Source organism: Octopus bimaculoides, chromosome 11 (assembly GCF_046866305.1).
Source record: "Octopus bimaculoides isolate indiv1 chromosome 11, ASM4686630v1, whole genome shotgun sequence".
Lineage (NCBI taxonomy): Eukaryota > Metazoa > Mollusca > Cephalopoda > Octopoda > Octopodidae > Octopus > Octopus bimaculoides.
In genome coordinates this window covers 40,995,178-41,011,684 of record NC_142938.1, presented here as the reverse complement: position 1 = coordinate 41,011,684, position 16,507 = coordinate 40,995,178, and the positions used below count along the sequence as shown (strand labels likewise).

Below are 16,507 nucleotides of genomic sequence, written 5' to 3'. Positions count from 1 at the left end.
TAGCAACAGCTGAAAATTGAAGCAAAATGGGTTTTTTTCTAAAAACAAAAAACAAAAACTATCTATGAATAGCAATGTTTACATCTGTCACTATAATTGTTTACGCTAGAGATGTTTAATTGTTTAATTGTTAAACCTTAAAACATCGCCTGTGTAACACATGTCGCGCTTATTGCAATCAAGTTCTGTTGACCTTTGACCCAAGTATCAAAATCTAATTACTGAATGATTTCAAACGATTTGTCTTTAAAAGAGAAGTGGTGATGATTGCAGGGAGAACAGATAAATAATCATGTAAATTTGTTCTACATTTAAAATATATTTCAGCTTGTAAAAATCGATTAATCTTAGACATTTCTAATTATAGTTTCTTTAATTCTAATTTAATTTAATTTCATTGGGTTAATGTTTCACCTATATGGGACAATAATATTCCACAAGAAAACTTTATCGTATATACGTACGTTCGTATGTACTTGCGTAATACGTAAATACATACGTACATCTGACTGTATGTATGCATGTATGTAAATTTGTCCTATATATACATATCAATTCAAATGATTTTCATTCATCGTGGAGATATGATTTTAAAGAAGCAATCATGCAATTTATGTAGCTAAAATAGTTTAATTCTTTAAATGAATGCCAGGTTTTCGATTATTCCTTGTTTTGTTTTTTTGCCCCCCCCCCCCCCCCAACTCGTCCAGGGATAAAGAAAACATCGTCTGAGTCTATACCTTTTACAATCAATCTTTTCACCAAGAAATTTGCTGTGCAATAAATATATAATCACCACGTATCTTCTGTGAATAAATATATATCACTCAAGACGAAAGCAAGTATGCACAATATATAAACACACACACACACACAATATATATATAGAAAGATCCTATATATATATAAACACATATTCCCGATCTGTTCCATTTATTTCTTTGCATATTTTCTTCATCATCATCAAGTTTCATTTCCCAGTATGTGTGTATGTATATATACATATATATCTGTGTGTGTATATATATATATATATATATATATATATATGCTTTATACATACGCACGTTCGCTCACACACGCGCGCGCGCACTCACGCACGCAATGTGTGTAATGTCTTTGGTCTCGTTAAAAATAGAGTAATTTCTAAATATACAACAAACATGCATAAAATACGCGACTCTAACATTTCGCTGCTTGACGACTGTATCGATTTTATTTTTCTAATTGTCCCGTCAATCCGATGCGATCGCTACATTCTGCTTCATGTTCTGTTGTAAAGCAAATACAATGGCTCTGGGATTTCGAGCTCAGTACACACACACACACGCCAATTATTATCATCATCATCATCATCATCATCAGAAGTTACAGAGTGACTCAAATGCCGAGAGTTTCGTGTTATTTAACTCTGAGTGGGTGATTTAATAAGATTTATAATTATTTCTTATTTATAATAGCAATTTTTGAACATGAAATTGTGTAAGCCTGGTAGTTAATTTGCCAAAACTTGTGTTTTTTAAAGCATAAAATACTAAATGTTTTCTGCTTTTTATTAATTGTTTGTTTGTGTGCGCGTTCGCGCGCGCGCATATTTGTGCAGTTTTTCCATACAGCATCATGTGATGTATCTGAACACACATCGTCAGTGCTGTGTCCTGGGATCACTAAGTGTTTCTGGTCTTTCAACATCATATACCTTCACCCAGGTGACCCAGCTGGGGTTGATCTAGTCACAGCTTTAGTTTGTTCTGTCCCTTCCAGGTTTCACATCTTCTAAGGCTCACACCTCAAGGCAACTCTATTGCCTGCATAGCCAACTTTCTGTGTTTAGGCTCCTGTGTTCAGGCTCCTTGTAAGCTTTATATAGAGAGTGCAAACACTCTGCATCCCACCTCAGTGGGATCACACCTTGCTTGGTGCCATTGTTTTGATATAACTCCACTAGTTCAGCTTTCTTTCTCCTCTTACTCTTGTTTGCCTCCTCAATGTAGTCCTTCCAGGAAATAGAGAATTCTAACGGAACCACTTGCTTGGATGCTTCTAAGATCAGCACTATGTTCAGCCTTAGTGATGTTGAGGTGACAGCTTCTGAGAACATCAGTTGCTTCCCTAGGTCAATTTATAGCTCCCAGTCTTTTGCTGTTGCATATAGGCCTGAGGAGGCAAACCTAGAAGACTGGCATCTTCTTCCTGCAAGCTCTGATAGGTAATAAACTTCTTCATTGAGCAGAGGTACTTGCACTGACTAAGTGCGCTTCAAATGGTGTCTGCTATAACCTTCAAAATCTAGTCATGCTTCCAGCAGTAGCATCCCTCTCTTAGTGCTTTTTGGGCAGCTACTGAGGAAGAGCTTCAGGGTTTCTCTTCTTAGGTTTAAGAGACTAACTGGTGACTAGAATTTTCTCCAGGAGTACAAGTTGGATGGGCTTGAGAGAACATCATAAACTGCCTGAATTAGGAATTTTATGCAGCCAAGGCTTGCATCACATTCTGGACTAGCTCCTGTCCTTTCTTTGCATATTATCATAGGGAGGTGTTGTAGTGCTATCCAGGATTGCCCTTCTTCAATGTACAATGCCCACGAGTGCTCTATATCTGCAGCCTTAACAGCCTCCACTGCTCTCTACTTCTGTCCTGCTCTGACCTCAATAACAACTGGAAGACTTCAGGATCACAGGAGTTTTGGTGTTGTAACACCTCTGCATAGGTCCCCACAAATTCTTCTCTCAGGCTGCCAATAGGAAGCCTCAGCTTGTTATTCTTTCTATACAGGGCAACATTGCTCAGGCTTCAAAGACGTCCCAACCCTTTCCACAGAACCCACTGACTCTTTTCAAAGCTCTCCTCTGTAGATATTGGAACATCATATAACATAAGCAGTCAAAGAATCTGTGAGAGGATGCCATGTTGGTAAATCCTGGCCTTAAACTTGCCAGTAAGACCTGACTTATCTACTGTGGATAGCCAGGCTTTCAATTCTTTGTTGGTATTGTGAATAGATGATGTGTCTCTCTGACTGCTATTAACCACCTTTCCCAGGCTCTTCACTGGTTTCTTAGTAATGGGTTTTACCTGATCACTGCTGGCTGAGAAGCTGAAGCTGTTTCTAACCCTGCCTTCTTCAGCACAAGATATCTTCAATTGAGAGGCTTGAAACTCATGTGAACCCAAGTCATCAACTCCTCAAGGCTCTTCAGGATCCTCCTGCACCTCATGACTAATATTGTTGTCACAGTTAGGTCATCCATAAAAGCCCTAATAGGGGGCTGCTGAACACCAGACATGGTGAGCAATCCTTGACACTGCACTTCTGCTTGTTCATTGCAAGTAGGAAAAAATTAATCTATACTACTTGTGTGTGTGTGTGTGCACGCGTGCATGCATGTGTGTATTCATGCATGCACATATGTTTATACATATGTATGCATATGTGTTTATTTTTAATTCAGAGTTAATTTTGACTGGTCACCTGCTTGGTAGTAAGGTTGGAAAGGAAAACATCTTGTTTTGTTCATTATCCCTTAAATCTTTTAAGGCTTTGTAGATTTTTATCATCCCAGATATCATGATCATTTGTTGTTGTATGAATTAAGGAGTTGCATTCTTACTCCTCAAAACCCAAGTTCAACCATACTTTGCTCCAGACTGGCTGGTGCATAACTTGTTGCCCCAATAACAATAAGTATGTTGCTGAAAATTTGTCTTGGGTACTGGATTTTCCAACTCCTAATCAGTGGTCCATAGATGTTATCTTTCTCCTGTATATGTTTGTGACTATATTGGTGTGCAGAGAGCAGCTCATTTCCATGACAGAGCATATTTTCTTCCTGTGGTTCCATTCAACAATATCTGGCCAGTTGTGTTCAACTTGGTGGCTGTTTTAATTCTTTAAGTTGTCAGTGGTGATACAGAGACTGTTACTAATTATCCTGAACAGATGAAAAAAAGAAAAAAAAATGATTGCCAAAGTGTGTTACACACTAGAGCAAGTATACTGTGTTGATGAAATTACACTTTTCTTGAAGCCAGTACTTACTAGAGCTTTTATTTCTTGTGAAGCAATATCAACACCAAGACTTATAGATTTCAAAAATAGTTTGATGCTTCTTCTTGGTGGAAATGTTACTGGTTATATAAAATTAAAGCTTCTACTCATGTATCTGAAAATCTAAGAGCTTTCAAGAGTGATGCAGTTTAATTTATCTTTGACATGAATGACTCAGAGCCTTTTTGAAGAGTGGTTTATAAACATTTTTTTATCTTGCTGCAGAAAGGTACAGTGCCAAAACAGAATATTTCCAACAAAGAACTGTTTCTTTTAGGCAATGCACCAAACCAAACAGTGAACTTTAATGAGCTTTCTGATAATGTGAGAGTAGAATATACCCCCAAGAATATAACTTCTTTGCTCCAGTCAATGAATAAAGGTGTTATGGCTAACTTGAAGACATTATCTGAGACTTTCAAACAACTTATGAAAGCAATTGTCAGAGGGGAGAAACCTACTGTTAGAGACTTCTGAAATTTAAGTGGATGTTATGGATAGTTGATTTAGGTGGCAGTTGGAAGTGAAACTTTCAACTTTTGATGGTGCTTGAAAAAATATGTGGCCAAACCGTATTTGTTACTTATAAGTTTTCCATAAGCAGAAAGTCTACATCAAATTCAGAATGACATTGTAACACTTTCAAATGATGAAAGATTTGTAGAAATCTTACAGGATGATGTGACTGAGTTGCTAGTGTACCATACAGACAGTTTATATAACAAGGAGTAAATTCTTTTAGATCAGGAGTAAGCTGAGAATATAGATGAGAATAGGGAAGTTCTACCAACTCCTCTTAAATTGACTGCAAAGAATATTGCTAAAGGATTGACACACACAAGAGAAGGTTTGCAAGTTTTTGCTGATAACAACTGTAATTGTGAATATAACATAAACATTACATGAGGAGCTGTACAAAGAAAGGATGCACCATAAAGATCAAATGATTTTGAATAAGTTCTTCACCTCTCAAACAGATGTTGATGGTGATGAACTGTAAGATAGAAAATAGTGTCCTGCATCCTTCTAGCAACTTTCATTCCACCATAACCCTCACTCAGTAATCAACAGCATTCTTATTTATTTCTTATGTATTCCTCTGCAAACGTTTTTATGTATATGTTTTGTACTGTCTAGGTTCAGAAATGTTATTATTTACATGAAAGTGGTTATGTTATTTGATTTGTTGTCATTGTTGAATTCAAATATAAGTCCATGAGAAGTTGTTCCCATTTTATGTGAAAATCAATGCACAAGGGATTCCTGCATGTGTGTATGTGTATGCATATGCATGCTATATATATGTATGTATGTGTGTGTGTGTATGTATATATATATATATATGTATATATATATATATATATATATATATATATATATATATATATATATATGAGAAAAGCTGAACTCTTGAGAGAAAAGCTGAACATTAGAAGCATCAGTTGTGGCGTGCAAGAGAGACGATTGCGCTGGTATGGACATGTGGTGAGAATGGAGGAGGATAGCTGCGTGAAAAAGTGCCACACCCTAACAGTTGAGGGAACCCGTGGAAGAGGTAGGCCCAGGAAGACCTGGGCTGAGGTGGTGAGGCAAGACCTTCGTACATTGGGCCTCACCGAGGCGATGACTACTGACCGAGACCTTTGGAAATGTGCTGTGCGTGAGAAGACCCGGCAAGCCAAGTAAGATCGTTGCCAGTGCCCCTGGACTGGTTCTTGTGCGGGTGGCACATGAGATGCACCATTTTGAGCGTGGCCGTTGCCAGTACCGCCTGACTGGCTCCTGTAGGATTTTCGAGCGAGATCGTTGCCAGCGCCCCTGGACTGGCTTGTGCGGGTGGCACATAAAAGACACCATTTCGAGCGTGGCCGTTTTCGTGCGGGTGACACGTAAAAGCACCCACTACACTCTCTGAGTGGTTGGCGTCAGGAAGGGCATCCAGCTGTAGAAACTCTGCCAAATCAGACTGGAGCCTGGTGTTGCCATCCGGTTTCACCAGTCCTCAGTCAAATCGTCCAACCCATGCTAGCATGGAAAGCGGACGTTAAACGATGATGATGATGATATATATGGGTGCAGGAGTGACTGAGTGGTAAGAAGCTTACTTCTCGACCACATGGTTCCGGGTTCAGTTCCACTGTCTGGTACTTTGGGCAAGTGTCTTCTACTATAGCCTTGGGCCGACCAAAGCCTTGTGAGTGGATCTGGTAGACAGAAACTCAAAGAAACCTGTATGCATGTACTTGTGTGTCTGTGCTTGTCCCCCCCACCATCACTTGACAACTGATGTTGGTGTGTTTATGTTCCCTTAACTTAACGGTTCAGCAAAAGTGACTGATAGAATAAGTACTAGGCTTACAAAGAAGTCCTGGGGGTGTACTCCAACATGGCTGCAGTCAGATGACTGAAACAAGTAAAAGAAAAGAATATATACATATATTTACATACATACGTGTGTGTGTGTGTGTCTGTGTCTGTGTGTCTGTGTCTGTGTGTCTGTGTGCATATACATATATGTATATGCGTGTCTGTATTTATGTCTGTGTATGTATAAAACAGGCTTCTTTCAGTTTCCATCTTTCCCTGTATAAAAAGTGATTGAATCTGATGATTACTTTAGCATTTAGATAAATTCAGAACTAATCCTAGTAATTTGATTAAAGATATATTGGAGAGATTATGCTGTGCCTGTTTTAGTAGTAATCCAAGTTTCCTAACAATCCTCATGCAAAAGTGTGTATTACAAATTCAGTCTGTCTCTTTCTTTCTGCCATGTTACTAAATGTTCTTTCATTTGTCAGTAACTCTACCACATAAACAGGCTCTGATTATTCGTGATTAGTGACATTGCAGGTTCCCATGGCAGCACTTGTTTGAATATTATTTCTTCAATAACCAAGTTGAAGTTCTTGCTAATATCTCGTCATGTTAGGCAACTAGTTATTTTCTTTCTTCTGAATGTTGTTAAAAACGAATATGCTAATCTGAACAGCATTTATGTCACATTTAATTATCAGACAATCATGAAACAAGCAGTTTTTTTTTTCTTTTTGTCATGTTTGTATGTTTCTGTCTCAGTTTTAATGATATAAATTGGAACATTTAAATCAATGTTAGGAACATTTGAATCAATGTCTAATGAATCAGCTCTACAGCAGGGAATGTTTCAAAATTCAATTTCAATTTTCATGTCTTTTTCTGTGTTGTCATCGTTGTCTTCACCATCACATATACTTTTCCTTGCTTGCATGAGTCTGATGAAAGTATATTGGAGCAGATTATTCTGTGGCCAGATGTCTTTCCTGTTCCCAACCTCCACCTGTTTCCAAGTGAGGTTATAATCTCCCATTCTATCAAATAACAAGCACATCAGACATGCTTGTGTGGAGAACTGGAAATAAATGATACTGAAAGAAGCCTTTTGTTTACAAAGATCACACAAAATGTCAAGAAGCCCTGATATACTTTCGCAGTGGACCGCAAGCAAATGACACTTTTAACAAAGTCATTGTTTAAAACCAATGAGCAAAATACACATGTAGACACGATGGGAATTTTTCAGTTTCCATCAAACAAATTCACTCATAAGGCTTGGTCAACCTAGGGCTGTAATAGTAAACACTTGCCCAAGGTGCCATACCATGGGAAGTATCTTCTACTATAGCTCAAGGCCAACCATTTGGTATTTTGAACTGCCTGCACCAGCAAGTATCCTCACATGTCTGTATCCTTGACTGAAATATTGTATTTCTAAAGATGTTTCATCTCAGTTCATTTCATACTCAGCCTTTAACCCTTTAGCATTTAATCTGGCCATGTCCGGCCCAGATATTCCACCAATTTTATGTTAAAACTGACCAGATCCTACAATGTCCAACCTATCCTACAATATCAAAAATCTTGAAGCTACAAAATGATGCAATTAATTCAAAACAATGTTAATAAATAAGCAATACACTTGACAAAGAAATTTGAATGCTAAAGGGCTAACAGCCTTCACTATGATTTAATTAATTCCTTTTACTCAATGATAATGGTAATGTGAAAATCGTGAAATTAAAATGCCATTTGATGAAAGAAGAATGCCAGATTTTAGGCTGGCTCAGTTTTCCTTCCCTCTGAGATTGATGAATTAATTATCATATAGATTTCAAATTTTGGCACAAGGCCAGCAATTTCAGAGGAAGGGATAAGTCGATTACATAAACCTTAGTGTTCAACTGGTACTCAATTTATCGACCCTAAAGTTGTCCTTGCCAGTATTTGAACTCAGAACACAAAGATGGACAAAATATTGTGAAGCATTTTGTCCAACATGCTAATGTTTTTGCCAGCTAGCTGCCTTAAATATCATATTTATTAAAAGACAGTTTAGAGCTTTCTAAATATACTGTAATTTATAAAATTTTGATTCACTCATGCTAGAAAAGAATCATCCTGTGAGATTGAAGCAAGAAGCTATGCAAGCTTGAGATATTTTGCTTCTCCAAAAGGTATGTTGCCTTGATTAAGTAGTGATTAACAATTTGATGGGACCAAACATAATGAAGTTTGTTAAAAGCTGAGAATGAAGTGAACTGCTGTCAAGCATGTTTTGGAAATTTAGAACTTTAGTCAAGAAGACAGCTAGGTGAGGATACTAGCTGAAAATCCTCAGAACATCAACCTCTTGAAATTACTTTCTTTCCAACATTTTTCCTACAGATGTCAAATTACACGTTTTCAAGTTGAACATTGACCACATCAATCTCACCCAGTCTTGGAGAACCTATGAAAGTCAAGGGATACACCTCTTCCTGCTGACTAAATAAACTTAACATTATGAATATATAATATTTTATAAATAAAACATTCACCAAAACATTGCACATTAATATTGTGCAATGTTTTCTCCAATATGTCTCATCTCTAATTGTCATGTATGTATTTTGTAATACAAATAAAGTGAAATAAAAAGACTGCAACAAACAGTAGATGGGAATTGAAAATATTGAGTAAATAGTAATAATATTATTGGCCAATAGTAATAACTCTTTCTACTACAGGCAAAAAACCTGAAATTGTTGGGGAGGAGATAGTTGATTACATTGACCCCAGTGCTCAACTGGTACATATTTTATCAATCCTGAAAGGATGAATGAAAAAGTTGAGTTCAGCAGCATTTGAACTCAGAATATTACTGTTGACCTAAAACTATAAAACAATGTATTTCTTGCCAAATACTGGATATTTTAGTTTTGTTGTTGTTGTGGTGGTGGTGGAAGTGACAGCAGCGACAATGGTGTTGGCAACAGGTGGGGTGGTTAGTACTATTGGGTTTTTAATATTTTAATGCTAGTGTTGTGGGTAACTTGTTCTTCTAAATGTTATTGTTGTAGACAGATGTTCTTAATGTTACTTTGAAAAGGATGGATTTTTTTTATTAGTGACCCCTAATAATAAATTATGAAAACATAAAAATACATATGTGTGTGCGAGCACGTGTATGCGTGTGTGTGTAGGGGTGTTATCTGCCCAAACCATTCTTCTTATTTTTTAAGTTCAAAGTTTATTGGTGACAATTAACTGTAATCAATAGCTCATAGTTTTGGTGGTTGTAGTAGTAGTATTAGTGATGGCACTTGTTGATAAGACACAATGTAGGTCAACTTATCCAGGATAACTTATGAATGATTTTGTCTTTCCCCATTTTTAATAATCAGTAATTATATTTAGACACCTTGATTAGAGGCTACAGATATGTGTTATCTGTGCGTGTGTGTGTGTGTGTGTGTCCGCGTGTGCGTGCATGCACACGTGTATGTATGTGGTGTGTTACATTGAAGGAAGGGAGTTGTGCTCATGGCCTTCACAGGCCTTCCAAGACCAATAACTCTAATGTAGTTGATGCTCAACATCTCAACAACTACAGAAAAATAGCAGGGACAGGGAATGAATTCCAGAAATTTGAGGTTCCAGAGAGAATGGATTGACATTTGTAGTTGGTGTATGGCTACAAGGCAGCTGAGAGGAGGCAGACAAAATGGTTAACAAATGAGTTAGACAAATCTAAGGAATGGAGGTCAATGTATTGACAGTAAAAATGGCTAAGTGAGAAGACAACCTATCTGTAGACCAGAGGTTGAAATGTGTTGGTGATGAGTGACTTCGTATCTATTAGTTAGTTGGTCCTTTCTTTGGATGCAGTCTTGGATGTTCATATTTGTTATAGCTTCACTATCCCAGATGTGCGTACACTATCCCATTGTGAGGCTTGCTTGAGCTTTATAGAAAGTTAGGAACTAAAGTTTTTTCTGGCACTAAAGAGAAAAGCCTGTTTTGAAGACCAATTTTTACAGTTACAGTTATGAGATCACTTGCAACAAGCATCAAAGATTCTGAAATCTAGCATTTATAGTGTCTTTGAAGTTTTAGCTGCTCATTGTCTAGGACTTTGGAAGGAGGTACAAGAGATTGGCACCATTGATATGTGCAGTGATTGTGTTATACTTTTGAAGGGGACAAAATTAATATGATGCCATTGGAGAATCCTTTAAAAGTCTCTGTTCACAGAAGCAGTGCAAGTTTGGCATGGAGTGTCTAAATCACGTATGGAGGATGCTTTTGTTTAGAAAATTAGGAATGGGTGTTTATGTATGATGCATTACAATGCAGAGTATGTAGTAATATATGTTATGTAGATGTTGTTGTTGTTGCTGTTTAGGTTCAGCTTAACCATGATTGCATTGATCTATCATTCCAGCTGTGATAATCTCATCGTTTTAGACATATGTCTATGATAGCATTATACTAGCATCTGTTTTTTTTTGGGGGGGGGGGGGTTAGATGGTAGGTTTGAGGTTAGATTTGGTTAGTATTTCTAATAATTCATGTGACTACCTAGAAGACCTTTCACTTTCTAATTATGTGAGTGTGATGTGTATATGTGTGTCAGAAATATATCAATTCCGAAATATCCTCGACTATGAGCCTATAATCACATGCATACTTGATATCTGTATGCAACTCGTGACAAGGAGTGTGTATATCTATATTTCTCTTTAACCTATATTTCACTTCATTACAATGGTTGACATCTTTCACTTACAATGTTAACCCCATTCTAGAAAGAAAGAAAAAAAAGAAAATATAAAACAACTATTTTTCTTTAAGTGGTTAAAGCATTAGAAGAATTAATTGAATTTATTATCAGAAACTTGGTACAAATAAATTGAATGACCTTGTCTTTAACAACACGACAGAGATAAACCATATACTCCATTCTGTAATTTGTTTCTCTCCAAAGCTTATTGGTTCCATTTCAACAACCCAACATTACTTCCCATATTTTTCTCTCACATTTTTTCGCCACTACCTAATATGTATAACTCTTTATCATCAAAACTACTTCTCACTTGAGCTTCTTTTCTTACTCAACTTTTCTTCAATTCTTTTACAACACACACTTCAAAAGAAAATGTATATGCAGTTAAACTTTCCTCTCCTTCTGCTCTAACCTGTTTAAGATCTTTGTGTATGTTTGCTACAGAATGGGTGTACTGAAAATAGTTACATAAAATCTGTAAATAAATGATTTAATAAATATATTTGATGCTATTGAAAATCATTAGAGGGTTGGAGGAAATGCTTACATTCTGAGTTCAAATCTTGCAGAGGTCAACTTTGCCTTTCATCTTTCTGAGAGGTTGATGAAATAAAGTACCAGTCAAATACTGGGGTTGACGGTATCAACTAACTCCTCTCAGAATTACTGGCCTTGTGCCTAAATTATAAACAGTTATATTACTTTACAGGCAGATCAATAAATTGGCAGAGTTGACAGACCATTGGATAAAATATTGTTGTATATTGAGTTCAAAACCCATTAAAGTCAATTTTGTTTTTCATTCTTTCATCATCATCATCATCATCATCGTTTAACGTCCGCTTTCCATGCTAGCATGGGTTGGACGATTTGACTGAGGACTGGTGAAACCGGATGGCAACACCAGGCTCCAGTCTGATTTGGCAGAGTTTCTACAGCTGGATGCCCTTCCTAACGCCAACCACTCAGAGAGTGTAGTGGGTGCTTTTACGTGTCACCCGCACGAAAACGGCCACGCTCGGAATGGTGTCTTTTATGTGCCACCCGCACAAGCCAGTCCAGGGGCACTGGCAACGATCTCGCTCGAAAATCCTACAGGAGCCAGTCAGGCGGTACTGGCAACGGCCACGCTCAAAATGGTGCATCTCATGTGCCACCCGCACAAGAACCAGTCCAGGGGCACTGGCAACGATCTTACTTGGCTTGCCGGGTCTTCTCACGCACAGCCCATTTCCAAAGGTCTCGGTCCGTAGTCATCGCCTCGGTGAGGCCCAATGTACGAAGGTCTTGCCTCACCACCTCAGCCCAGGTCTTCCTGGGCCTACCTCTTCCACGGGTTCCCTCAACTGTTAGGGTGTGGCACTTTTTCACGCAGCTATCCTCCTCCATTCTCACCACATGTCCATACCAGCGCAATCGTCTCTCTTGCACGCCACAACTGATGCTTCTAATGTTCAGCTTTTCTCTCAAGATACTTACACTCTGACGGGTATTCACATTGACATTACACATCCAACGGAGCATACTGGCTTCATTCCTTGCGAGCTTACGTATGTCCTCAGCAGTTACAGCCCATGTTTCACTGCCATGTAGCATGGTTGTTCGTACGCATGCGTCATACAGTCTGCCTTTTACTCTGAGTGAGAGTCCCTTTGTCGCCAGCAGGGGTAAGAGCTCTCTAAACTTTGCCCAGGCTATTCTTATTCTAGCAGCTACACTTTCAGCGCACCCACCCCCACTACTAACTTGGTCGCCCAGATAGCGGAAGCTATCGACTACCTCTAGTTTTTCACCCTGGAATGAGATAGAAGTTGTTTCCTGTTTGTTTGCAGTCTTTATTGCACCTGAACATCTGCCACAAACAAAAACTAACTTGCTAGTTAACCTGCCTTTGATGTTGCTGCACCTCTTATGTGTCCATAGCTTGCACCGGGTACATCTTATAGAGTTACTACCTACTCCTTTTCTACATACTGAGCAGGGCCATCTACCTGAAGGGGTTTGTGTTTTATCTACCTTCCTACAATAAAATAGTCAATAAAATAAGTATCAGTTTAGTACTGCTGATGGATATAATCAAGTGTTGCTTCCCTCAAAACTTGTGGCTATGTACCGATGTTTGAAATCCTCATATTTCTTTGCAAGTGCTTAGCTGAGGTGGGCAGGTACTAGGCGAACCAAGGCTAGGCAAACTCAGGTTCAATTATTGGTTGCAACTATGTCATTTATTCTTCCAATAATCCTAAAGGAAAGGCATGGATGCCATAACTCTCAACTCCTCAACATCTGTAATTAACAGGGCTGATTACTTACTGATAAATGTCTGTGATCATGACAGGAAATAATCACATTTGTGTTTGGGATAAATAAATAGTTACCCTTATCTCTCTATGTTACTTAATTTTATTCATTTATTAGTTTACTAATTACTACTCATGTTTTACATTCATTAACTACAATGCTAGACCATTACTGTTTACATTAGGTTGGTAGTACCAGCATTTCATTCAACTACTATATGTAGTAAGAAACAAGACAGTAGTGCATAATTCAGTGCAGAGAAGAACTGAAAATTTTACGGCCTATAATTAAGACTACATTTTGTTTACTCTTAAATTTTAGATTTGTATGCTTACAATAAAGATAGGATACCCATGATCATATTGCTAATCAAATACTGAATATTCTGGATAGCATATATCTGCACATCATGATTGCTGTTGGCATTGGGGTGGAGGCTTCTAGCAATCTGATTGGCTGACTCATTACCAAGATTATAGACCCTTCACATTAATTTCAAGTGTTATGGTCGTAATAACAACAAAAATTGTCACTTTTCTATAGCTTCTGAAACAAAAGAAAGTTAGCTTTCACTCAAAAGACTTCTAAATGACACATGTGCCACATATGATGTCTTACAAAATAAATTATATATTTCATAATGAAAACAAGAATCGTTTTGCTCTAATGGATAAGACAAGTATAACTTTCAAAACACATCCTCATTTTATTTACATTATTTACATTTGATGGATATTTGTCCTCATCTTGTTTGTTGTTAACACAATGTTTTGGCTGATATACCCTCCAGCCTTCATCAGGTGTCTTGGGGAAATTTCAAACCCAGGTTCTCATTCCTAAGGTATTTTCGATGTAATTATTATTATTATTATTATTATTATTATTATTATTATTATTCAGGTCACAGCCTGGAATTGAACTCAGAATCTTGGGGTTAGTAGCCCGCACTTTTAACCATTATGCCATATGCCCGTAGTGGTTCAGAGCGTGGGCTACTAACCCCAAGATTCCAAGTTCAATTCCAGGCTGTGACCTGAATAATAATAATAATAATAATTACATTGAAAAATACCATAAGAATGAGAACCCAGGTTTGAAATTTCCCCAAGACACCTGATGAAGGCTGGAGGGTATATCAGCTGATACGTTGTGTTGACAACAAACAAGATGAGGACAAATATCCGTCAAATGTAAATAATGTACATAATTCCTCATCTCTTAAATATAGAACTGTAACATCCTCATTTGTAGATCTAATGCCAAAGAATTCTTTAGCAAAATGAAATGATTTCTGTTGACTGACTGAAAAGTAATGGTGTTTCTTACATCAATACTACAGCTTATTCCAAAATGTCCACATTAACTGTATTATTGGACATATTTATAGCAGTTTAATCCATCCATCTGGCACAGACTGTTATAAATTGTTATTGTCATTCTTCAGGAAACAATATTTCGTGATTGGCCTGTCTACAAAATGAAACATGCCAAACAGGATTTTGATAATTTAAAATGTGTCTAAAAAAAATCTGAAGTGCTAGCATTACATATAGTACTATCAAGCACATGCCACGAGTGAATAGTCTGACTAGGGAGTTGATGTTAATAAGGAATTTTGTCAACAAATGGCCTTATGACTATCTTTATTTTATCTTCTATCTTTTACTTGTCTCAATCATTAGACTGCAGCCATATCAGAGCTCCACCTTGAGGAATTTTTAGCTGAAAGAATCAACTCCAGTACTTTTTTTAAAGCCTGGTACTTATTCTATCGATCTCTTTTGTCAAACTGCTAAGTTATGGGGACATAAACACACCAACACCAGTTGTCAAGCAGTGGTGGGGGACAAACACACACACACACACACACACACACACACATGACCAGCTTCTTTCAGTTTCTGTTTACCAGATCCACTCACAAGGCTTTGGTTGGCTCAAGTCTATAGTAGAAGACACTTGCTCAAGGTGCCACACATTGGGACTGAACCTGGAACCATGTGGCTGGGAAGCAAGCTTCTTACTACACAGCCATGTCTGCACCTATGAGAGACAATATGAAGTGTATTTTTCATGTTTACTTAAAGCATTTGGCAAAGTATTTAAATCACATTACCCAAATCTTACACACAAACTTTCACTAGATACAGGAAATAAGAAGCACAGGAAACATGAATGCATTTTTTATAATTCAGTTCCCCAACCACTGTTTCTCACTGAATTATAGTTTGATGGGTTTAGTTGTTGAGGTTGTTTCTTTTCAGGTATTGTTTTACCATTTTTCTAACTCCATTGACTTTTCTTTCAAAGCAAACACATTGGTTGCAATGGACACAAGTTTAGTGCAGGATTCTCTTTCTTTCAAACATATCTTCTCCTTACCACCCTGCCAGTTACCCAGAAGATAATTTTATACAATAAGTTGTTCCTTTGGTACAAATGTTAAAATTTTGAAAGCTATACTAATCTTGTACAATTTCTGATTATGAGTATCTTAATAAAAAATGATGCAAGATTAGTAATCTGAAGCATTGTAAATGTGTACGTCAAACAATATAGAAAGACCATTATCAATCAGGTGAGCACTTCACATTATGTTGATAGAAATAAGTAGTTTCAATTAGTTATAACTAACTATGCCTTGGATAAGTCACATTGATTATGGTTCAACCCCAATGTAATTTAATAGATAATTGAGTCTCAAGAATGCCTGTCACAAATTATGCTCCGCCTCCTCTTCATCATCTTCATTGGTAGCAACAACACTAACCAATAGAATGTCTTGTATGTCAGTGTGGGTTGAACTTCATCATTCAGTCAGCATTCTAGACACACAATCCTAAGATTTGGGTTTAGCAAAGCATTTATTCAAAGGGATGTGGCTGCTAAATTTTGTGTGGGTTAAATAACTACTAAGGACATCCTTTTTTGGGAATCTCTTAGTAGAATCATTATTTAGAACCTCCCTCCATTATCTCACTCTGCACCATGTCCAACTTACAAGCTCTTACCATGAAGTTTTTATTTAAGAGAGTGCAAAGTAAACAGATGTGTGACTCTCCCCACTGCTAATA

At 37.4% G+C, this 16,507-nt stretch overlaps 1 protein-coding gene across 1 annotated transcript in view; it reads left to right on the top strand.

Moving 5' to 3' along the window:
• LOC106870591 (GTP cyclohydrolase 1 feedback regulatory protein) overlaps nucleotides 1-16,507 on the top strand; it is a 39,498-nt gene that overhangs the window by 253 nt on the left and 22,738 nt on the right. The window lies entirely within an intron of this gene.